Consider the following 23,595-nt stretch of genomic DNA (forward strand, 5'->3'; position numbering starts at 1 on the left):
TTGTTCACGTTGTGCAAGCAGAAAGGCTTTGTCTTCTTCAGCAGTAATTAATGACAATGCATCTGGTGAGCAATGTCAAATAAATCAGAGAATGTCTCTGTGAAGCCTTCTTCTGCTGTCTGCGATTCAGTCCGACGTCCTTGGTTATTCTTTAGCCTTTTTTCCATTTATAAGGGCCACCCTAGTGCATAATATAATCATAAATAGGGCTGTCCAAAATGAAGGTGTATATTATGTGACGACAGAAAAATGATAACTGTTTTATTAAATATTCTGTCATTTATTACATTGTGTTGCAAATCACAGTTAGTGGTAGTACATTTTAAGCTATTTGATACATTTGAATGATAGACTAGACAAATAAAAGTTAACAAGACATAAGGCTATCCTTGTGATCATTTTACATAAACTATGCTTTGAACCTACAGAAAATGTGCTATATCCTGATATGTATCAACGAGATATGAAATGACCTAAAATGTCACATGAGTTTGGACATATCACACAGACATAAAAGAAAATTACAATCTTTAGACAACATACACAGAAAACACAGATGCTAATTAAATAAACTGCAGAGAGTATAAATTTTATTGTATAATGCAGAAATTCTAAGCCTGAAATCTGCGCTTAATTCATTGCAATGAAATGGTGCAGGAAAATGACTGTACCTTCTACAACGATCTCCGCTTTGCAGCTGTCATTCTGGATCACTGGAAAATGAAGAGTCCTCTTCTATCGCCTTGGCATTTTTCTTGGCTTTCTCATAACTTTCTACATAAAAAATATGCAGAGAAAAACAAATACAATCAGTGAATGAAATATAAAAACTTTTTTGGAGCTGAGTGGGTAATATGCCTCAATATAATGGTACTGTATACTAACAAATTAGTTTTAACAAATGGTCAAGGTTAATTCACTGACACACAAAAACTTACCTGCTGAATAGGCAATTTCACCTGCATAACACTGCCAGGAAATGTCAGGTTTTGCATGATTGGTTACAGCTTTTCTTATTTTGTCTGGCGAAACAAATGTTGGCCACGGACACTTATTGTCCCCCTTCATCCAGTGTTTGCTCACCACTGCTACTTCTTCCCGCTCAGGAAATTCCACCACATAAAATTCTGCAATCTACATGATTAGAAAAAGTGAAATCTAACTGCAACAGCATATTAAACTATCCATCTATCCATCCATTTTCCAAACCGCTTATCCTACTGGGTCGCAGGGGGTCCAGAGCCTATCCCGGAAGCAATGGGCGCGAGGCAGGGAACAACCCTGGACTGGGGGCCAGCCCATCGCAGGGCACACTCACACACACCATTCACTCACACATTCACATCTATGGGCAATTTAGCAACTCCACTTAGCCAGCATGTTTTTGGACTGTGGGGGGAAACCGGAGTACCCAGAGGAAACCCCACGACGACATGGGGAGAACATGCAAACTCCACACACATGTGACCCAGGCAGAGACTCAAACCCGGGTCCCAGAGGGGTGAGGCAACAGTGCTAACCACTGCACCACCATGCCGCCCCATGAGGCAACAGTGCTAACCACTGCACTACCATGCCGCCCCATGCTGTGATTCATCTTCAATAAATGGTAATGCTGACCCTACGCTATTCATTGTAAGAGCTTACACTTCCACACAGCTTTCTGGACAAAAATCCATTGCGACATACATTGTTTTTACAAAATACAATGCATATTTATTCATTAACAAGCTGTGCCTGCATTTTTCTATTATATGTGTGGAATTAGTTTCAGCTGAGACTCAGAATAGAGGGTGGTAGGCTACTCGTGATATGAATTAGTTTCAGCTGAGACTCATAATATATGGTGGTAGGCTACTCGTGATATGAATTAGTTTCAGCTGAGACTCATAATAGAGGGGGGTAGGCTACTCGTGATGTGAATTAGTTTCAGCTGAGACTCATAATATATGGTGGTAGGCTACTCGTGATATGAATTAGTTTCAGCTGAGACTCATAATAGAGGGTGGTAGGCTACTCGTGATATGAATTAGTTTCAGCTGAGACTCATAATATATGGTGGTAGGCTACTCGTGATGTGAATTAGTTTCAGCTGAGACTCATAATAGAGGGTGGTAGGCTACTCGTGATGTGAATTAGTTTCAGCTGAGACTCATAATAGAGGGTGGTAGGCTACTCGTGATGTGAATTAGTTTCAGCTGAGACTCATAATAGAGGGTGGTAGGCTACTCGTGATATGAATTAGTTTCAGCTGAGACTCATAATATATGGTGGTAGGCTACTCGTGATGTGAATTAGTTTCAGCTGAGACTCAGAATAGAGGGTGGTAGGCTACTCGTGATGTGAATTAGTTTCAGCTGAGACTCATAATAGAGGGTGGTAGGCTACTCGTGATATGAATTAGTTTCAGCTGAGACTCATAATAGAGGGTGGTAGGCTACTCGTGATGTGAATTAGTTTCAGCTGAGACTCATAATAGAGGGTGGTAGGCTACTCGTGATGTGAATTAGTTTCAGCTGAGACTCATAATAGAGGGTGGTAGGCTACTCGTGATATGAATTAGTTTCAGCTGAGACTCATAATATATGGTGGTAGGCTACTCGTGATGTGAATTAGTTTCAGCTGAGACTCAGAATAGAGGGTGGTAGGCTACTCGTGATGTGAATTAGTTTCAGCTGAGACTCATAATAGAGGGTGGTAGGCTACTCGTGATATGAATTAGTTTCAGCTGAGACTCATAATAGAGGGTGGTAGGCTACTCGTGATATGAATTAGTTTCAGCTGAGACTCATAATAGAGGGTGGTAGGCTACTCGTGATATGAATTAGTTTCAGCTGAGACTCATAATAGAGGGTGGTAGGCTACTCGTGATATGAATTAGTTTCAGCTGAGACTCATAATATATGGTGGTAGGCTACTCGTGATGTGAATTAGTTTCAGCTGAGACTCATAATAGAGGGTGGTAGGCTACTCGTGATGTGAATTATTTTCAGCTGAGACTCATAATAGTGGGTGGTAGGCTACTCGTGATATGAATTAGTTTCAGCTGAGACTCATAATATATGGTGGTAGGCTACTCGTGATGTGAATTAGTTTCAGCTGAGACTCATAATAGAGGGTGGTAGGCTACTCGTGATGTGAATTAGTTTCAGCTGAGACTCATAATAGAGGGTGGTAGGCTACTCGTGATGTGAATTAGTTTCAGCTGAGACTCATAATAGAGGGTGGTAGGCTACTCGTGATATGAATTAGTTTCAGCTGAGACTCATAATATATGGTGGTAGGCTACTCGTGATGTGAATTAGTTTCAGCTGAGACTCAGAATAGAGGGTGGTAGGCTACTCGTGATGTGAATTAGTTTCAGCTGAGACTCATAATAGAGGGTGGTAGGCTACTCGTGATATGAATTAGTTTCAGCTGAGACTCATAATAGAGGGTGGTAGGCTACTCGTGATGTGAATTAGTTTCAGCTGAGACTCATAATAGAGGGTGATAGGCTACTCGTGATGTGAATTAGTTTCAGCTGAGACTCATAATAGAGGGTGGTAGGCTACTCGTGATATGAATTAGTTTCAGCTGAGACTCATAATATATGGTGGTAGGCTACTCGTGATGTGAATTAGTTTCAGCTGAGACTCAGAATAGAGGGTGGTAGGCTACTCGTGATGTGTATTAGTTTCAGCTGAGACTCATAATAGAGGGTGGTAGGCTACTCGTGATATGAATTAGTTTCAGCTGAGACTCATAATAGAGGGTGGTAGGCTACTCGTGATATGAATTAGTTTCAGCTGAGACTCATAATAGAGGGTGGTAGGCTACTCGTGATATGAATTAGTTTCAGCTGAGACTCATAATAGAGGGTGGTAGGCTACTCGTGATATGAATTAGTTTCAGCTGAGACTCATAATATATGGTGGTAGGCTACTCGTGATATGAATTAGTTTCAGCTGAGACTCATAATAGAGGGTGGTAGGCTACTCGTGATGTGAATTAGTTTCAGCTGAGACTCATAATAGAGGGTGGTAGGCTACTCGTGATATGAATTAGTTTCAGCTGAGACTCATAATATATGGTGGTAGGCTACTCGTGATGTGAATTAGTTTCAGCTGAGACTCATAATAGAGGGTGGTAGGCTACTCGTGATGTGAATTAGTTTCAGCTGAGACTCATAATAGAGGGTGGTAGGCTACTCGTGATATGAATTAGTTTCAGCTGAGACTCATAATATATGGTGGTAGGCTACTCGTGATGTGAATTAGTTTCAGCTGAGACTCAGAATAGAGGGTGGTAGGCTACTCGTGATGTGAATTAGTTTCAGCTGAGACTCATAATAGAGGGTGGTAGGCTACTCATGATATGAATTAGTTTCAGCTGAGACTCATAATAGAGGGTGGTAGGCTACTCGTGATATGAATTAGTTTCAGCTGAGACTCATAATAGAGGGTGGTAGGCTACTCGTGATATGAATTAGTTTCAACCAAATCATCTAACAATGAACTGTGTTACTCTGTGAGGGGGTTGGGAGGTGTTGCATTTTGGCTATTTGTGCCCTTGAGAGGTAAACTGGGCTATCCCACATGTCTGACCCCTACCCCCTTTTCATTGAATATTTTCAATTGGATAAGTTGTTATTATCTAAGTCATACCTCTATGCTACCTATGATATATATCAATTGTAGGGTATAGGCATAATGATTTTTAGAAAAAAATTCAACTTTGGAGCTCATTTTCTCAAAGCCTTGTTTTTGTGGGATAGCCCACTTTACCTATCAAGGGCACATTAGCAGGCTAGGTGCTGAGCTTTGATTATACCTTCTGCATCCATGAGTATAACGCTACACTGCAAGGGCACCAACTTCACAAGCACTGGGAAAGCTGTTATCCAACTGTTAGCTTCTGTCCTGTTTTAAAAATCCAAAAACCTTATGAAAGTATAAACCAAAAAAGAATGACTATGTTTTACATCTTCTCTGAGGTCTTCAATGGAAAACAATCAGTTGTTAATCACAAACAGCTGCTTGTTAGGAAATTCACTACGCAAATGTCACAAGCAGCGCAGTTACAGAAATCTTTGATCCTGTTCTCACCAAGTGGCCACACGCCACTTTCTTGCTTTTAATGCTTTAATGTTAATGTTTTAACGTTGTCAGAATGAATGAACAAATCGATGTATGTGGAATATAACCATATAGTCTTTCCTTTGCAGGTGCTTAAAATGGTTAGCGTTGTGATTTATTGTGCTATGTAATTTTCTCATACTGTTAAATAGAATGCAAAGTCTTCATATATTATAGACCATAAATTTTCCAAATCCAAGTTCTCTGAAGTGGGTGAATCTGAATACAAAAGAAAGTCAAATGGGAAAGTCAAATGGTAACAAACCTTCACATTATCCAAGACATTAGGTAAAGATTAGAAACAAATGATATAAAAATGAAACTAGTCTTTTTCAGATGATTTTCTCAGTCGAGTCAGTCAGAAACTATCAACATGGAAATGAATGACTCATTGGCTGAACACACCCTGATCTTATAACCAAACTATTTGCTTTGTGCAAAAAGGGCCATCTAGCGGTCATTATGTGTCAGTGACAGTGTCCTTATAAAAAGACTTACAGCTAGTGCCCTTATGACTGCCTGGCCGCACTATAAGTAGGTAAAACCAACACGGTGCTTCTAGTGTTAACTGTTTATTTGTGTTACCATTTGTGAGGAGTCTGCAGTAGATTGAGTTTCGGTGGGTTGTCGGATGGACAGGGTTGTGATAGGGTCACTTTTATGACTGCATGAAGTGCTCTTTTACCATGGTCCACAAAATGACAGGTAATTTATTCAATAGTGACACTTCAAATGTGGCATTTATTATGAGTGCGCAGGCTTCATCATGCACAGGCTTTTCAGACAGGTGCTCAAACAGGGGGGCATGGCCGATGGGTACTTTTTGCCGCTGAAAATATTCGTGATCGCGTGGTGGGGGATATGGGCAGGATTCAGTGTAGTGTAGCACCAGGGAGATCCGCGCATCCCAGCATGCCTTGCGAGCACTCGTATATGTAGCCCTGTGTCTGTGTAATTGTAAATAGCCCTTGTATTGTTCTTGTTATGGTCAGTTGTTTTCCTGATCATGCCATGTATGTTTACCCATAACCAACATGTCCTGTGTGTGCCCTGTCCAGTCCTCACATGTTCCTAGCTTGTAGAACTCTCCCATCATGTGTGCACCTTACAGTTTGCCGTCTGACTGTATAAATTGATTATATTGACATTGAATTACTGTAAATATTTGCTTGTCCTTTGATTAATGATTGACAGATTGACATATTGTCATTGAGTCACTGTAAATACTGTACATGGTTAACATATGATTAATAACAACTACTCATACGGTTGTACTACTGTATAACATATTGCGTTCGGCCTACTGCGACTGCTTCATAACTACAGGTCTTTGTGCACCAGTTGGGGCAGCTTCGAATCCCTTCCTGCGGGCGGATTCCTATCCTAACCCTCCCCCTCCTTACTCTGCTGTTCGTCTCTCCAAAGTCTGATCTCTCTTCAGGGTCTGCGGAACCAAACGCAGGCAGCTCTCATGAGGCAAAGACACTTAGTATTTAAAATAATCTCTTCTTGCTTAAGGCCTAAGACATAACATATCATTGAACTATATCTACTATGAACGTTACTGAAGGAACATGTAATAAATAACACAAGTGAAATACTGATGTCAACAAACATGACTTTCACCTCAAGTAGCAACTATATTTGTTAATGATTTGTACTTCAGTGGTAACAGTGTTACTACTAAGTATCTGTGTCCCCTCAAGCAAAGTGTAATCTCAGTTTCTTTAATTTGTGATTTTGAGCTTATCATTCTACCTATTCAATTATTTAATTATCATAAACAGGTGTCACAATATTAGAAAATGTTGTATTCACATAATTTCGCTCCTCGCAATAGTCCTCTTTGGAATAATAGATATTTTTACGGAGGACTGAAGTTATATTCTATAGTAATTGGATAGGAAGGGATAGCTGACCTATTGTACATTTAATGGATCATAATTGTGATTTGTTATATCACAATCAATTTGTTCTAAAATATAACATTACTTGGTCAGGTAAAAGATTTTTTTTTACCTGTACCTGTTTGTACACCTGTTTGTGTCTGTGAGAACCTGTTTGTACACCTGCATGTGTCTGTGAGAACCTGTGTGTACACCTGCGTGTGTCTGTGAGAACCTGTGTGTACACCTGTGTGCACACCTGTATGTGTCTGTGAGTACCTGTATGTACACCTGTGTGTGTCTGTGAGAACCTGTGTGTACACCTGTATGTGTCTGTGAGAACCTGTTTGTACACCTGCGTGTGTCTGTGAGAACCTGTTTGTACTCCTGTGTGTGTCTGTGAGAACCTGTTTGTACACCTGTATATGTCTGTGAGAACCTGTTTGTACACCTGTTTGTGTCTGTGAGAACCTGTTTGTACACCTGTGTGTGTCTGTGAGAACCTGTTTGTACACCTGCGTGTGTCTGTGAGAACCTGTGTGTACACCTGTGTGTGTCTGTGAGAACCTGTGTGTACACCTGTGTGTGTCTGTGAGAACCTGTGTGTACACCTGTATGTGTCTGTGAGAACATGTGTGTACACCTGTGTGTGTCTGTGAGAACCTGTTTGTACACCTGCGTGTGTCTGTGAGAACCTGTTTGTACACCTGTGTGTGTCTGTGAGAACCTGTTTGTACACCTGCATGTGTCTGTGAGAACCTGTGTGTACACCTGCGTGTGTCTGTGAGAACCTGTGTGTACACCTGTGTGTGTCTGTGAGAACCTGTGTGTACACCTGTATGTGTCTGTGAGTACCTGTGTGTACACCTGTGTGTGTCTGTGAGAACCTGTTTGTACACCTGTGTGTGTCTGTGAGAACCTGTTTGTACACCTGTATGTGTCTGTGAGAACCTGTTTGTACACCTGTATGTGTCTGTGAGAACCTGTGTGTACCCCTGTATGTGTCTGTGAGAACCTGTTTGTACTCCTGTGTGTGTCTGTGAGAACCTGTGTGTACACCTGTATGTGTCTGTGAGAACCTGTTTGTACTCCTGTGTGTGTCTGTGAGAACCTGTTTGTACACCTGTTTGTGTCTATGAGAACCTGTTTGTACACCTGGGTGTGTCTGTGAGAACCTGTTTGTACTCCTGTATGTGTCTGTGAGAACCTGTTTGTACACCTGCGTGTGTCTGTGAGAACCTGTTTGTACTCCTGTGTGTGTCTGTGAGAACCTGTTTGTACACCTGTATATGTCTGTGAGAACCTGTTTGTACACCTGTTTGTGTCTGTGAGAACCTGTTTGTACACCTGTGTGTGTCTGTGAGAACCTGTTTGTACACCTGCGTGTGTCTGTGAGAACCTGTGTGTACACCTGTGTGTGTCTGTGAGAACCTGTGTGTACACCTGTGTGTGTCTGTGAGAACCTGTGTGTACACCTGTATGTGTCTGTGAGAACATGTGTGTACACCTGTGTGTGTCTGTGAGAACCTGTTTGTACACCTGCGTGTGTCTGTGAGAACCTGTTTGTACACCTGTGTGTGTCTGTGAGAACCTGTTTGTACACCTGCATGTGTCTGTGAGAACCTGTGTGTACACCTGCGTGTGTCTGTGAGAACCTGTGTGTACACCTGTGTGTGTCTGTGAGAACCTGTGTGTACACCTGTATGTGTCTGTGAGTACCTGTGTGTACACCTGTGTGTGTCTGTGAGAACCTGTTTGTACACCTGTGTGTGTCTGTGAGAACCTGTTTGTACACCTGTATGTGTCTGTGAGAACCTGTTTGTACACCTGTATGTGTCTGTGAGAACCTGTGTGTACCCCTGTATGTGTCTGTGAGAACCTGTTTGTACTCCTGTGTGTGTCTGTGAGAACCTGTGTGTACACCTGTATGTGTCTGTGAGAACCTGTTTGTACTCCTGTGTGTGTCTGTGAGAACCTGTTTGTACACCTGTTTGTGTCTATGAGAACCTGTTTGTACACCTGGGTGTGTCTGTGAGAACCTGTTTGTACTCCTGTATGTGTCTGTGAGAACCTGTTTGTACTCCTGTTTGTGTCTGTGAGAACCTGTTTGTACACCTGCGTGTGTCTGTGAGAACCTGTGTGTACCCCTGTATGTGTCTGTGAGAACCTGTTTGTACTCCTGTGTGTGTCTGTGAGAACCTGTGTGTACACCTGTATGTGTCTGTGAGAACCTGTTTGTACACCTGGGTGTGTCTGTGAGAACCTGTTTGTACTCCTGTATGTGTCTGTGAGAACCTGTTTGTACTCCTGTTTGTGTCTGTGAGAACCTGTTTGTACACCTGCGTGTGTCTGTGAGAACCTGTTTGTACTCCTGTTTGTGTCTATGAGAACCTGTTTGTACCCCTGTGTGCACACCTGTGTATGTGAGTGCGCTGGTGTTCAAAAGGTTTCTCCATGTAAATGTCTAGTAGTGTGTGTGGAGATCCACAGCCCCATCCCCCAGGACATGAAGCAGACATGGAGGGAACCCGTGCCCCAGACATCCAGAGGCCCCCCAAGGGCATGGGAGCCCCCGGAGGACCACCGCAGGGAGTATTGCAGCCCTCACCCAGAAAAGGGCAGAGGAGAGCTCCGGAGGGAGGCCATCCGGCAGCCACAGTGCAGGAGCCCTAGGGGGACGTGGCGGCGAGCCCGCAGGCTCTGCCAGCGGCCGACCCCACCAGGGCAGACCAGGCCCTGGGCCCAGAGATCCAAGGGCCCCCCCACTCCCCAGCAGGGGCCTGACAGAGCCAGAAGGGCCGGACCCCGCCAGGCAACCGCCCAGGGTGAGCCAGCACCCACCCGAGCATCCAGCCCCGGACATCGAGATCCACCAACGCGCCAGCGGCTGGGGGCCTCATCCACTGGCAGGGAGTGTGGCGGGGGGGAATAGAGCCCGAGATGTTATTTCAGGTGGAGTCTAGGACCCAACCTGACACGTGTGTATAGACAAACAGGCACACACATATACAAGCATACGTTCCCACCCTCATGCAGACATAAACAAATATTCACACATTCACCCAACATTTAGACACACAGAAATGAACGCTGTACACATACTCTCACTCCCCATATATACTCTATGTGGACCCCTATTTTTCCTCTGGCGAGGAGACCAGAAGATCACCACGGACCCCGCAGCAGCTGAGAAGCCCACCAGCCCAGACCCCGACCAGACGGCCAGCTCTTCCTCTCAGCCCCCAGCCCCAAATGGCGAACAGGGAACGGGGGTGTGAAAAGACCCCATGCCCCCCTTCGCCCGCTCAGATGTGGTGTTGGTGTGTGTTGTTCTAAAGTGCTTTTAAAACAGGTGAAGGGCATGGCACTAACCACCCCCTGCCAACCAACAGCTGGTGTTAGCTCGGCCTCTCCCCAGAGCCCTCAATGTCTATGTGTGATTAAAATTGAGATGTGGGCCCTGGCACCAGAGGTAAGGCTGAATGAACAGACTGCCCTCTGGATGCCATTCTGTGTGCCCATCCCCAACGCCCTAAATGTATGTGTCATGAGAGAGTAAGTAATGAGAGTGTCTACGTTGTAGTGTATGAATGAGGTACAGGTGGTCGCGAGGGGACAGAGGAGGAATACCTACCCTGCATCCCAGCAACGCACCTACACCTCAAAGCCCTACATGTGTGGTGGTGTGATGGAGCGGGAGGAGGGAAGCATTTAGGGATGGGGAGGAAAGGATTGGGGGGGGGCAAAGTACCCCCCCCCCGGAGCCAGCTCCCCCGCTGACCCCCATAGGCACCCCCATTCCCTGAAATCCATCCAGGGCGGGGGGCCCAGGCCCATCCAGTCCGGGGCCCAAGGCAGCGGCACCACCGGGCCCCACAGAGCCCAAGGCGCCCCACCGGACCCCACTACAAAGGAAAAGCTACCCCCGCCCCAGCATTCAGTCAACTCCCAGACTGCATAAGACAAAAGACATCCAGTTTGAGTCCCTCCTCCTCCTCTATTGGATCCCCCCCCCGCAGAGTGGATACCCCAAAAGCAGGGACCCCCTGCGGACAGATGGTAAGAACCTCCCCGTCAGCCGAAGAGGCCCCCAGCTCCACCGACGCGCCGAAGGCCCCCGCACCGGGGCCGAGCCCCCCGTGCATGCACCGACCCACACCCCAGCGACACACCTACCAGGACCCAAACCCCCTAGCCTAGCCGGAACCCTGGCCCGGAGGCATAGCGCCCCCAGAACCCCAAGCCCGCCCCGGATCTACCCAGGAGCAGCACGGCCACCAGGCCGGTAACCTACGTCCGCCGGCACAGGCTCCCCCAGCAGCGCCGCAGTCCCAGCGCCGAACCCCCCCAGCAACCCACCCCCAGGGAACCCCCAGATGCCCCGAGCCAATATGCCCCCCCCCCACGCCAACGACAATGACCAAAGCAGGACAAAACCCTGACCCCCCACCCCCACTAGGTGATGTAGCTGATCAAAGGAGCCCAGAGAGATTGATCTAGTGTGGCGGCAGAAGCTGTATCAAGACTAATATGGTTCAACAAACTGTCTCTATATTGGTTGATATTAAGATTATTTTTATTTTTCCAGTTCATAAGGACAGTCAGGGGCGGCATGGTGGTGCAGTGGTTAGCACTGTTGCCTCACACCTCTGGCACCCGGGTTTGAGTCTCTGCCTGGGTCACATGTGTGGAGTTTGCATGTTCTCCCCATTTCGTCGTGGGGTTTCCGCCGGGTACTCCAGGTTCCCCTCACAGTCCAAGAACATGCTGAGGCTAATTGGACTTGCTAAATTGCCTGTAGGTGTGCATGTGTGAGTGAATGGTGTGTGAGTGTGCCCTGCGATGGGCTGGCCCCCCATCCTGGGTTGTTCCCTGCCTCGTGCCCATTGCTTCCGGGATAGGCTCCGGACCCCCCGCGACCCAGTAGGATAAGCGGTTTGGAAAATGGATGGATGGATAAGGACAGTCTTCTTAGCAATGCATAAGGCAGTGAAAGCCATGTGGGTTGTGTTAATCTCTGTAGTGACACCATCTAGGTCGTCCAACAAGCAGACTGAAGGGGATGCTGGAATGGTACATTTCAGAAAGTGTCCTGTATATTTTAGACAGTAATTTGGGGATTTTGAGATTAAGGAATTCTGCCACACTTGGTGGTATTTGTAATTTGATTTGATTAGACCTTAATTTCTTTTTTACTATAGATTTAACTTGTTGATATTCTAAAAATCTATTCTTGTTAATCCCATATTGTTTAACTAATATGTCAAAGGGAATAAAGTCTATTCTTTCGAATATATGTTCCAAGTATTTAATACCTTTACAACTCCAATCTGGGAAGTTTATCATATTATTATTTAGTAGTACATCAGGGTTGTTCCAGATGGGAGTACGTTTGCACAGGATTAATGAAGACTCAGTCGCTTTTAGAAACTCCCACCACGCTGTCAGAGAAGAGCTGATACTGATGCTTTTGAAGCATTCGTGTCGTTTGATGTTTGAGCTAATGAATGGTAGATCCAAAATCTCTACATTATTGCATGGTGCTTGTTCTATGTCTAGCCAAGGCTCATCTAAGAGGGTATGTTTTAACCAACCTGAGATGTTTTGGAGCCTGTTGGCTAAGAAATAGTGGTGAAAGTTAGGCAGATCTAGTCCTCCTTTGTCCTTAGTCCTTTGCAGTGTTTTTAAGCTAATACGTGGGGGTTTATCTTTCCAGAGGAATTTAGAGATGGCAGAGTCCAGAGATCTAAACCAGTCAGGTGGTGGTTTGCTCGGGATCATTGCAAATAAATAATTAATTCTTGGCAAAACCATCATTTTTATTGAGGCGACCCTTCCCATAAGTGATATGGGTAGGGATATCCACCTAACCAGATCATCCTCTACTTTTTTTAAAAGTGGGGTATGGTTTATTTTAGTTAAATCTGCCAGCCTAGGTGAAACATTAATACCTAAATATTTAATATCTCCAGAGTGGGAGAATTATTCTGGAAGGAGCAATTAATTGGAGAACTGTAGATTTTAACCAATTTATCCAATAATCTGAGACTCTTGAGAAAGAGTTTATTAATGTAATTACCTCATAGAGAGTGCTTTGTTAATGCTGGAGAAAAAGTAACACATCATCCGCATAAAGACTTACCTTATGTTCTACATTCCTGCGTTTATTGCCTTTGATCACTATAGCCTGTCTAATTGCCGCTGCTAGTGGTTCAATAAAAATTGCAAATAGTGAGGGGGAGAGAGGGCATCCCTGCCTGGTGCCCCTCTTGAGACAGAAACTGGAGGATGTTTGGTCATTCGTCCTGACATATGCTGTTGGGGAACTATATAATATTTTAACCAGCTTATGAAAGAGTTTCCAGAACCAAATTTGAGTAAAGCTGCAAATAACAGAGAACAGTAAACTCTATCAAATGCTTTTTCTGCATCTAGAGACAATATTGTAATTTGAAGGTTTTTATTGCATGAATAGTCTATCAGGTTAAGTAATCTTCGTGTATTTGTTGATGAGTGCCTCCCTTTTATGAAACCAGTTTGGTCAGGATGAATTATGAGAGGGGTTATCTTCTCCATTCTTTTTGAGAGAGCTTTGCAGATTATTTTAAGGTCAACGTTAATAAGGGATATTGGACGATAGCTGGTAGGCAATGTAGGGTCTTTGCCTGGTTTTAGCAAGAGACTAATGTTAGCAGAATTCATATTTGGTGGTAGCCTACCATTTTCCCTGGTTTCTTGCAACATTCTGTGGAATGTTGGTGCCAGAATTGTTCAGAATTCTTTATAGAGTTCTGCTGGAAATCCATCTGGACCTGGCGCCTTTTTATTGGGCATACCGTTCAGGGCTTCCTGGAGTTCACCTGGAGTCAGCGGAGAGTCCAGTGCTATCGCTTGATTGTCTGATAATTTTGGAAGGGTTATACTATCAAGAAACTGATCAATTTCGTCTTTAGATGGGTTTATCTGTGGTGAATATAAAGATTTGTAAAAGTCCCTGAAAGTGTTGTTTATTCTGTCAGGGTCATATACTGTATCCCCATTTCAGTCTTTAACAGCACATATAGCTGTTTTTTCTTATTTATTTTTAACTGATTAGCTAAAAATTTACCTGATTTGTTACCATGTTCATAATTTTGTCAGTGAAGCCTTTGTGCTAAGAATTGAGTTTTTTTATTAATAATTTCATTTAATTCTAGTTTTGCTTTACATATTTTATTCAGAATTTCCTGTTCCTGGGATGATATGTAGGCTTCTTCTAAGGATTTGATGGTTTGTTATAATTCCTGGATACACTTGTTTTCTTTTTATATGATGAGAATGAGATTATTTTACCTCTCATCACAGCTTTGCCTGCTTCCCAGAGAACAGATGCTGATGTTCCAGGCAGGTCATTATAGTCTAAATATAAAGCCCACTCTTTTTTAAAATAGTTAATAAAGTCTCCATCTTTAAGCAATGATGCATTAAATCTCCAGTTTCTACTTGGTGGAGTGGCCTTCCTATTTATTAGGGTTAAAGAAACAGGAGCATAATCGCTGACAGCTATAGGGTGTATCTCTGTGTCTGAAATGTCACTCAGCAGTGAGCTACTGACTAGGAAATAATCCAGATGAGAGTAAGAGTGATGGACATGTGAGAAGAAAGTATATTCCCTAGGGGTGGGGTGAAGAGAACGCCATGCATCGCAAAGTCCGTAGTCGCTCATGTACTGTTTAACTATATTTATGGATTCCCAATTGCGCTGAGCAGCTGTGCTGAGCCTGTCCATTTCTTTATCTAGTCCAAAGTTGAGGTCGCCCCCCAGAACAAGTGCGCAATCTAGGTGTTCAGAGAGTGCGGTAAATAAAACGTGGAAGAATGAGGGGTTATCAACATTTGGACCATATATACTAACAATACATAACTTTTTGTTAAGTATAGATAATTTAATAATTATAAATCTACCCTCTGGATCTATAACTGTGAAACTGACATTTGCACATGCAAATGAATGAGGTATAAGCGAGCGTGTACACGCTTGTGTGTGTGTGTGTCCTATGTGTCTGTGTGCGCTATGAGGTCGGAGTGGTTGTGCTGACGCTGACTGCATATGTACGTGGTCGTGCCGTGCAGATGCGTAATGACTGAGGGTTTTGTGTGTGACAGAGTAGAAAAGCAGGTGATCGGTGCAGTGAAAGAAGGGGGAAGTGAGAGAGACATACAAAGGGGTGAGAGAGACATACAAAGGGGTGAGAGAGACATACAAAGGGGCGAGAGAGACATACAAAGGGGCAAGTTGGTGAGGGTATAAGTGAGGACAAGAGAGAAGCGGAAACATCGCTAGTACTATAGCGCTGCGGAGACTGACGGGAATGTATTCAGTATGACATCACGTTAAATTAGCAGATTGACATGTATAAGCTAGAGAGATGTTAATGGAAAAGGATTAGAGGAAATAAGAAAAATATATAACGGGTTCTTATCTGGACTGGCATTAATATAAGCAGGGAGTGGTACTGGGGTCGCGGTACAGCTGCCCATCCACGTAGAGCCGGTCTAGGGCGATGGCAGCTCGGGAGCCCTTCTGAATGAAGTTACGTCAGATTGGGAGCAGAACTCTGCGTCGCTCCAGGATCTCTTTGAGGAACTGGTCGTTTACGCCAAAGTCCGTTCCTTTCAGCTCCCTGCCGCGGCTCTTCACCTGCTCCTTCTGCTTAAAATGTCCAAATTTAGCCACAATAGGACGCGGTCTCAGTGCACCAGGCCTCTTGGCTCCCAGCCGATGGACTCTCTCAAAGCAGATGTTTTTCAGGTGGGTCTTCATAAAGGTTTTAACAGTAACTTCTGCGTCCTCTTCGGCAGATTCCGAGATGCCTGAAAACACCAGGTTATCGCTCATGTTACGGGCCTGTAGATCGATGACAGTCTCTTTAGTTTTTTATGTTCTTCATTTAGATGGGTCACATTTTCAGTTAGAGACTTAACCGTTTTCAGCAGAGAGTTTCCACCTGCTGCTGGCTGAACTCCAAAGATTCCCTCAGGGATTTGAATTCCTGATGTAGAATCTCGACCAGAGCCAACCTCGCGTCGAAGCTGGACAATCGCTTGTCGATTGAATCCAGGATGTCGGCAAAGTCTTTACCAGTCGGCGATGCTGTGCCGGGGGAGTCTGCCGGGCGACTTCTCTTGGAGGACGGCGTCTCGCTTTTGGCTGGAGAAGATGCATTTGCGTTCTTCTTCATGACTATAATGTCGAAGTACCAGTCGATGTATTCCTAAAGAGATTCCAAATTCCCCTTGCTGTCCTCGCTGTTCATTCAGATTTTCCGCCAAGTCTCCGGTGTCTGACGTCACCTACAGCATTTCTTTTTGCTTTAACAAAATGATCCTTATACATATTAAGAAAAAATGTTAACTACAGTACATTGTATATATGCCTGGTGATTTTTGATTGAGTTTGATTATCAAACTCTAAAGGTCAGTCCTTGGGGTGTGCACTTGTGTGCATGTCTGGGGTTTTGTGTGTGTCTGTGTGTGTGTGCGTGTGTTTCTGTGTGTGTGTCTGTGTGTGCGTGTCTGTGTGTGTGCGTGTGTCTGTGTGTGTGTGTCTGTGTGTGTGTGTGTCTGTGTGTGTGTCTGTATGTGTGTGTCTGTGTGTGTGTGTCTGTGTGTGTGTGTCTGTGTGTGTCTGTGTGTGTGTGTGTCTGTGTGTGTCTGTGTGTGTGTGTCTGTGTGTGTGTCTGTGTGTGTGTGTCTGTGTGTGTCTGTGTGTGTGCGTGTGTGTCTGTGTGTGTGTGTGTGCGTGTGTGTGTGTGTGTGTCTGTGTGTGTCTGTGTGTGTGTCTGTGTGTGTCTGTGTGTGTCTGTGTGTGTGTGTGTCTGTGTGTGTGTCTGTGTGTGTGTGTGTCTGTGTGTGTGTGTCTGTGTGTGTGTGCGTGTGTGTGTGTCTGTGTGTGTGTGTCTGTGTGTGTGTGTGTGCGTGTGTGTGTGTGTGTGTCTGTGAGTGTGTGTGTGTGTGTGTGTGTGTGTCTGTGTGTGTGTGTGTGTGTCTGTGCCTGTGTCCTGGGGGTCAGACTGGAGAACCTGGCGGAGGTGTCTGAGAGGAGAATGCTGAAAAAGCTTCTCAGCATCATGGACAACCCCTCCCACCCCATGTACGCAGACATGATGGGTCATCAGAGCTCCCACAGCAAAAGACTAACTGCCTCCAAATGCAGAACCGAACGACACAGGAAATCCTTCTTACCTGTGGCAATAAGACTGTATAACTCTTCCTCATTTTGTAGGTGATTTTTTCAGAACTAATCCTTATTTGGATTGTGCAATATTACACATCTGTTTGGTATTGAATGTTTGTTCTATCCCATCATCACATGCTGCTATCTCAATTATTCAAGGCACTACACTAAGACACTTTCCATTACCACATGCACTAATAATCTGTTATTTTATATTTGTTATAGCTTAGTTACAGTTTTTTTTTTTTTTTTACTTTGTACAGAGTATGAGTATTTAGGAGTATTTATATAGTTATAATACAAAGTATTACTCATAGTTATTTGCACTATTATTTTCTTTACCTTACCTTTATTCCTATTGTTGCACTGAGCATGTAAAGGACAAAAGAATTTCCCTCTGGATAAATAAAGTTTTTTCTTATCTTATCTTATCTGTGCGTGTGTGTGTGTGTGTGTGTGTGTGTCTGTGTGTGTGCGTGTGTCTGTGTGTGTGCGTGTGTCTGTGTGTGTGTCTGTGCGTGTGTGTGTGTGTGTCTGTGCGTGTGTGTGTGTGCGCTCGCATGAGTGTGAACAAACATTTACTGAAAAAGCTTGTTTATTAAAATAACTAAGGCATTATTCTACCAAAGTTTTAAAATGTTTTTCATGTATGTCACTACTGTAAACACCGGGCACTAGTTCCTATAGCTAATACTTGTAATTAAATAAACCGGGGGCGACTTATTTAAAATAAACTAACAAAATACAGCTAAAATGTTTTTGATGCTGGTTGCTAAATGCCGCTCACTACACAGCAAATGTGCCAGTGTTAAATGAACACCGCATGGTGTTTATATGGGTCCAGTGTTATCTTTCACACTTTACAGAGTGCTTTGAGTGTTGTTTTTACAGTGTTAATCTTTATTAACTCAAATAGTGTTCAATTTACACCATAGGGTGTTACTGTAAGTCACCGAGTCTCCATCCCCACATATCTGCCCTATTTTAATATGCGCACAAGAAGTCATGAGGACCAGAAGAGCTGTCCCACATTTACCCCCCATCATGAGAAAGACTCTGACCAAGAAGGACCTTACAGCTGTTTCTTGGTTTATATTGAAGGTTTGCTGGCTCAGTTCTGGCTGATCCTGAAGGTTAGAGAGCTGTGGTGCTGGTGGCTTTATAGCATGTTGGTGTGAAGTCAGCAAAAATCTCTTGGAAACCGGCAGCACACGTCTCCAGAGTGGTGTATGTTTTAATGGGGTGGGGGTGTATTTGATTGCCGGTCCTGCTCTTGAATGTTTAGCATATGTGGAAGGGTGTTAGGACAGTTGTGATGCCCTTTTCTGTGCAGCTCCTGGTATGGTGTGAACCCATATAGACACCATGCAGTGTTAATTTAACACTGGCACATTTGCTGTGTACTTTTAATATGTATACTATGTAGCAGAGCTGGGCAGCTTTATAGCTATTCAGAGTTTCTGTCAGTTTTTGAAATCCCAATAAGCGCTAAAGTTTGCCATTGTTTTTGATACAATCCCTGATGGAGTAGTTATGTTCTTGAAGAATTTTGTTCCATCTATGGATCCTGTTGAATCTGCTGTTGGTAAGGTGTGTTTTTCTATACATGCTTTTCAAGAAATAATAGTTAAAAAATCAGGACATTCTTTACCCAAAACTACACCTTCGTTCCATATGTTGTTTCATACTGGAATGGCATAGTGGATAATATACCTTGGAAAAAGGTGTGGACTTTACCATGTAAGATTTTATTAACAAATAATGTAGAAGAAGTCACCTTTAAATTGTCACATAAAGTTTGTCCGTCCAAATATTTTCAATCTAAAAGGATGAGAGAGATTGACACCAGCTGTTCTTTCTGTGAATGTGACTGCAAAACTAATGTTCGTTTATTTTGGTCTTGCCCTTTTTCTGAAAAATTCTACTCTGATATGCTTAACATGATACAAACAAATGTATGTCATAATTTTCAGTTTTCTTGTAAAGATGTTTTTGCGGGTTTTTGTGACTGGAAGAATACCTGTCACGATCGCCGTCGGGCGAGCAGTGAGCGGAGAATCAGGAACTCCGGCTTATTAGGTAGAACAAACAGACGAGGCGGAGCATGACGTCTATGACGGAACTGGGGATACGTACTCTGACGTGGACTTAAATACACAGGACTGAATGAAACAACAAGAAACATCTGATAACGTCGGGGTTCCATATGAGGTTAACGAGGGGGCGTAGCACACAGGCAGATCGTACGAGCCGAGCGTGACAATACAGATAAATTTAATACTACTAATTTTATATTCATAAATGTAAATACAATAAATCTAACCTATTTTTCCTTGTTCACAAATTAGACCTAATAAATTATATTAATCTAATCAGAAAGTCTAAAAATAAAAAACAATCAGAACTGTATCCTGATTTGATGCGTTTTTACCTGATGTATAGACATAGTGCTAAAATGTTCTGTCATATTTGGTATTGAGATGGTAATCTTTTACTTTGTAATAACTCTGTCTGAATATCATTTTTTTTTTGTTTTGTTTAATGTTCTGTCTGTAAAATATATTACCTGTACTTGTTGAGTATTGGAAATTTTTTTAAAAAAGTGTGATTCAAGTGTTTAGTTTGACCTTTACTTCGCTACACCAGTCAATATATTTTGATGAAATTATAAAATTACACAGTTTTGTCTTTGACCCCCCCAAATAGCTTGGATCCCCCCATTTCTAAATTAATCAAATCGCCACTGTTAATGATTTAAGTGTTACTGCAGTACCGCTTTTTACACGCACGATCATCCTGAATCTGTGTTATAAGGCCACTTAAAAAAAAAAAATGGTTCTCGTCCTTTTTTTTGGAGGGGGTGGGTCGGGGGGGAGGGATTTTTTTTATTACTATATATATATATATTTTTTTTTTTTTTTTGATTGACTGTTTGGACTTTCAAATATGTAAGAAAAAACCGAAGAGAGCAGACCTACTTACTACGCCTCCTCAGTTCTTCCAGTTTGTTGCGTTTCAAATATATTAAATGTAAGAAAATACAAGAATGTAAATTCCTTGATCCATGTGTATCTTATAAATGCCTTCCCAACTATTGATTTGGATACTTTATGCTGATGTTTCATTCGTGAATATAAAAATGATACTATTTGAAACCAATATTCTGTTTGTCATTCCCATTCTAAATGAACAACCAAGATTTTAAAATATATATCTAGAAAGAAAGTGTATTAAAATATGTTAAAACACGAGGAACTTACAAAATACAGGAACCTGAATGGTTGAACAAGGAAATGCAACTCTACAAACATGTACCACATCACTTCCCCAGATTTAAATCTTTGCACCAGCCCATCTCAGGTAGAGACAAATTTAGGTTCATGAAACCATTCCAAGACTAGGATTACACAATGATCAATCGTCGATGTGGAATGCGCCGGAAATTCAAATTTTGTCATTCTTGGGCATTTTCCATGCGATTTTTACCAAATAAAAAATAATAAAAAAATTCGGGTCAGAGGCATTTCGGCGGGTCGGGAGGGGACGAGAACCAAATTTTTTTTTAAGTGGCCTAAACGAATTACGGTTATTGTTACTAATAGATGTGGAGCCCTTGTTAGTTTCCCATATGCTAAATATTGTGTTCAATGTTATTATTTTGCATTGTTATTTGCATTGTTCATCTCTTGTGATAGTGTAATGTACTGCGTGGCTGATGGGTTTAGGGCAGGGACAACTGTGGTGCGATTCAGGCAGGCAGGGTAACAGGAGCGGAGCACACACAGGCACTTTGGCCAGCTCGCGGGGGGGTCCACCGAGTGGAGTGCAAAGAGCGCATGCGTCATGCAGAGCACTCGACAAGGATCGCCGCATACAGTCCTGATTAACAAGCGGGTTTTTGTGCTTGTGTTTCAGGTGAGCGAAACTGTGCAAAAGAAGGGGCAAAGTGAAACTTACTGTGTGATACTCACGTAACTGTTTTAGGATAAACGTAAATCGATCAGAACAGTTACGAATGAGTAATACAGAAATAGTAATGAATATCAGTAAGTGAAAACCTGTAGCTACTAAGACCATACAGTTGTACGAGCTCGCCCGAACATCAGCGTGCGTATTGAGGAAAGTAAATTGTGGGATTATTGATTGTTTATATGTATAAGAACGAATGTGTTTATCTGTGTGTTAAGTAGTTGTTTCGAAGCGAATGTAAATCGACATAAATGTTTAAAAGTAATTGTATGTGTAAAAATGGAATGAGCGCGAGTGGAGTGCAAAGAACGCATGCGTCATGCAGAACACTCGACAAGGATCGCCGCATACAGTCCTGTTTAACAAGCGGGTTTTTGTGCTTGTGTTTCAGTGTTTTCCGGTGAAGTAAAAATCATCACATTATTGAAAAAGAACCCTATGCATGCCTGGAATTTATTCACTTTGTCCAAGTGTGCAACATAGACACATAGATAATACCTCCCCAAAACCCTACGAAGTGCCGCTGAGTCCGTGTCCATTTTTTGCATGAGACGGAGCTGATCATTTCCTGCCTGTAAACGAAAGTGAAATTAAGTGTCGGCATTTTAAAGGCAGAGTCGCCATTTTATCAAGAAACATTTTATCAAGATTCTGGAGTAATGTAAAGATATTCTATGTTTCAAGGTAAGATTAAATTAATAATAAAATTGATATGTTTAACACAGCCTACATATACAGCGGAATTTAAAAATTTCAATATAATTAAACATTAAATATACGTCCGTACAGCACAGTAGGTACGTGTATCAGAAGATTTTTCAAAGATCTTGCCTGAAGAGTTTTCAAATTAACATCAATAATATTTAATTACTTACGCTCAGCCATGAGTTGGCCTAATATACTGTGCTGCGTAACTATGGACCGGGACGTAGGCTGTAATATTTTGAAGCTATATTAAGTTTTTCTTTTATTAAGTGTTGGGGATTAATGCCAGTGTGCTGAAACATCCGGGTTAAACTCTATGCTTAACATTTTGTTAAATCAAAGGTTTTACTACGGATCTGTTCTGTGTTCTCCAATCTGAAATGTGCTGATCTTAATTGTAGTCATACTTTGCAGTCGTATTTAAACTGTTTAATGCAAATAGTACGCAAGTCTGATTTTAATAATCGGTAAAGAATAAGTCAAACGCAACCCACAGCGCAGCTAAATGACAGAAGGTAGTGTCACTTACTCCGCCAAACCGTGAGTAGTGGAGCCGACCAATCACAACAAATCATTAACAGTAATAAGCTAGAAAGAGATCTCTCAATGGAGGAAATTGATGATTTTATATCGTCCAAGGCGTTTAGAGATTTTTCAATACCATCGATACGAGCCAAAATCCGGTCCAGCACAGAATCGGCGCCGCCCGCGATAGAATGGGAGTCGTCGTCTTCCTGACCAGCGGATACTTGTCGAGCTGATTAATTTTTTTTTTCTTGTCAGTGTGAGAACGAGTTGAGGAAAAAAATGGGAACATCTTTGTGACTTCGACATGGTTAAAGTATATTCGGAACTGTTGTAATAGCGATTTGGACTTGTCATACTTTTAGGTCCCTTGGAAATCAGAATCAGAATCGGGTTTATTGGCCAAGTATGTGAGCGAACACATACAAGGAATTAGATTCTGGTCGATGGTCTCAAGCACTACAGTGTAAAAACAACAATCTACAATATGAATATGTATTATGGATTTATATTTATAAATATAAAGGTAAATGTTAAAAAAATGTATAAAAGTTATTTGTACGTATAATATGTTTATACTATTTATAAATGTAAATATATTTATGGATACTGTATATATATACATGTGTACATATATACATACATATATACATACACACACATATATACATAAAGTGTGTAACTGAACAATACGATATAGTAAGCAACGTAAATCTTATATACAGAAAATACAAATGTTGCAGAAATATATCCCACAGACTGTACATACAGTGCAGTTGCAGTGCTGTAGGTGTTTAGCAGTGTGACAGATCAGCTGTTTAGGAGGGAGATGGCGAGGGGAGAGAAGTTGTTCCTGTGTCGGGTGTCCTGGTCTGCAGGCTTCTATATCGTCTGCCAGAGGGCAGCAGGTCAGAGAGTCTGTGTCCAGGCTGTGTGGGATCTGTGATTATTTTCCTGCTATTTTCCTGGATCTTGAGAGATCCGAGATACTTAATCTCCTCCACTTGGAGAAGTACCTCCTCCCCGACCCAGAGAGCACTCCACCCTTTTCCAGCTGAGGACCATGGTCTCGGATTTAGAGGTGCTGATCCTCATCCCAGCCTCTTCACACTTGGCTGCGAACTGCTCCAGTGAGAGCCGAAGGTCACAGTCCAGTGAAGCCAACTGAACCACATCA

The 23,595-nt window shown here is 42.7% G+C and overlaps 1 protein-coding gene and 1 long non-coding RNA gene across 13 annotated transcripts in view; one reads left to right on the forward strand and one right to left on the reverse strand.

Moving 5' to 3' along the window:
- Positions 1 to 7,153: 7,153 nt before the first annotated feature.
- On the reverse strand, positions 7,154 to 8,854 carry LOC125727419 (uncharacterized). Of its 2 annotated transcripts, XR_007388743.1 has the most exons (7): positions 8,659 to 8,854; positions 8,403 to 8,434; positions 8,051 to 8,082; positions 7,763 to 7,922; positions 7,539 to 7,602; positions 7,295 to 7,346; positions 7,154 to 7,250 (listed from the first exon to the last, which is right to left on the reverse strand). It is a non-coding gene; the product is annotated as an uncharacterized LOC125727419 (long non-coding RNA). The 2 variants fall into 2 exon arrangements; XR_007388744.1 differs by lacking the exons at positions 7,154 to 7,250; positions 7,295 to 7,346; positions 8,051 to 8,082 and having other exon boundaries at positions 7,523 to 7,570; positions 7,795 to 7,890; positions 8,403 to 8,466.
- A 12,194-nt stretch (positions 8,855 to 21,048) lies between these two features.
- The window catches only part of LOC125727427 (NACHT, LRR and PYD domains-containing protein 12-like), a 46,868-nt gene continuing 44,321 nt past the window's right edge, over positions 21,049 to 23,595 (forward strand). For 9 of the 11 annotated variants that reach the window (XM_049004108.1, XM_049004118.1, XM_049004115.1 and 6 more), the window contains exons 1-2: positions 21,049 to 21,134; positions 21,580 to 21,872. The gene's annotated coding sequence lies outside the window, so the exon portion shown is untranslated. The remainder of the gene's footprint in view (positions 21,135 to 21,579; positions 21,873 to 23,595) is intronic. The other 2 variants (XM_049004109.1, XM_049004114.1) reach the window with 1 other exon arrangement.

This window comes from Brienomyrus brachyistius, unplaced genomic scaffold, assembly GCF_023856365.1.
Source record: "Brienomyrus brachyistius isolate T26 unplaced genomic scaffold, BBRACH_0.4 scaffold97, whole genome shotgun sequence".
In the NCBI taxonomy this organism is placed as follows: Eukaryota; Metazoa; Chordata; class Actinopteri; order Osteoglossiformes; family Mormyridae; genus Brienomyrus; species Brienomyrus brachyistius.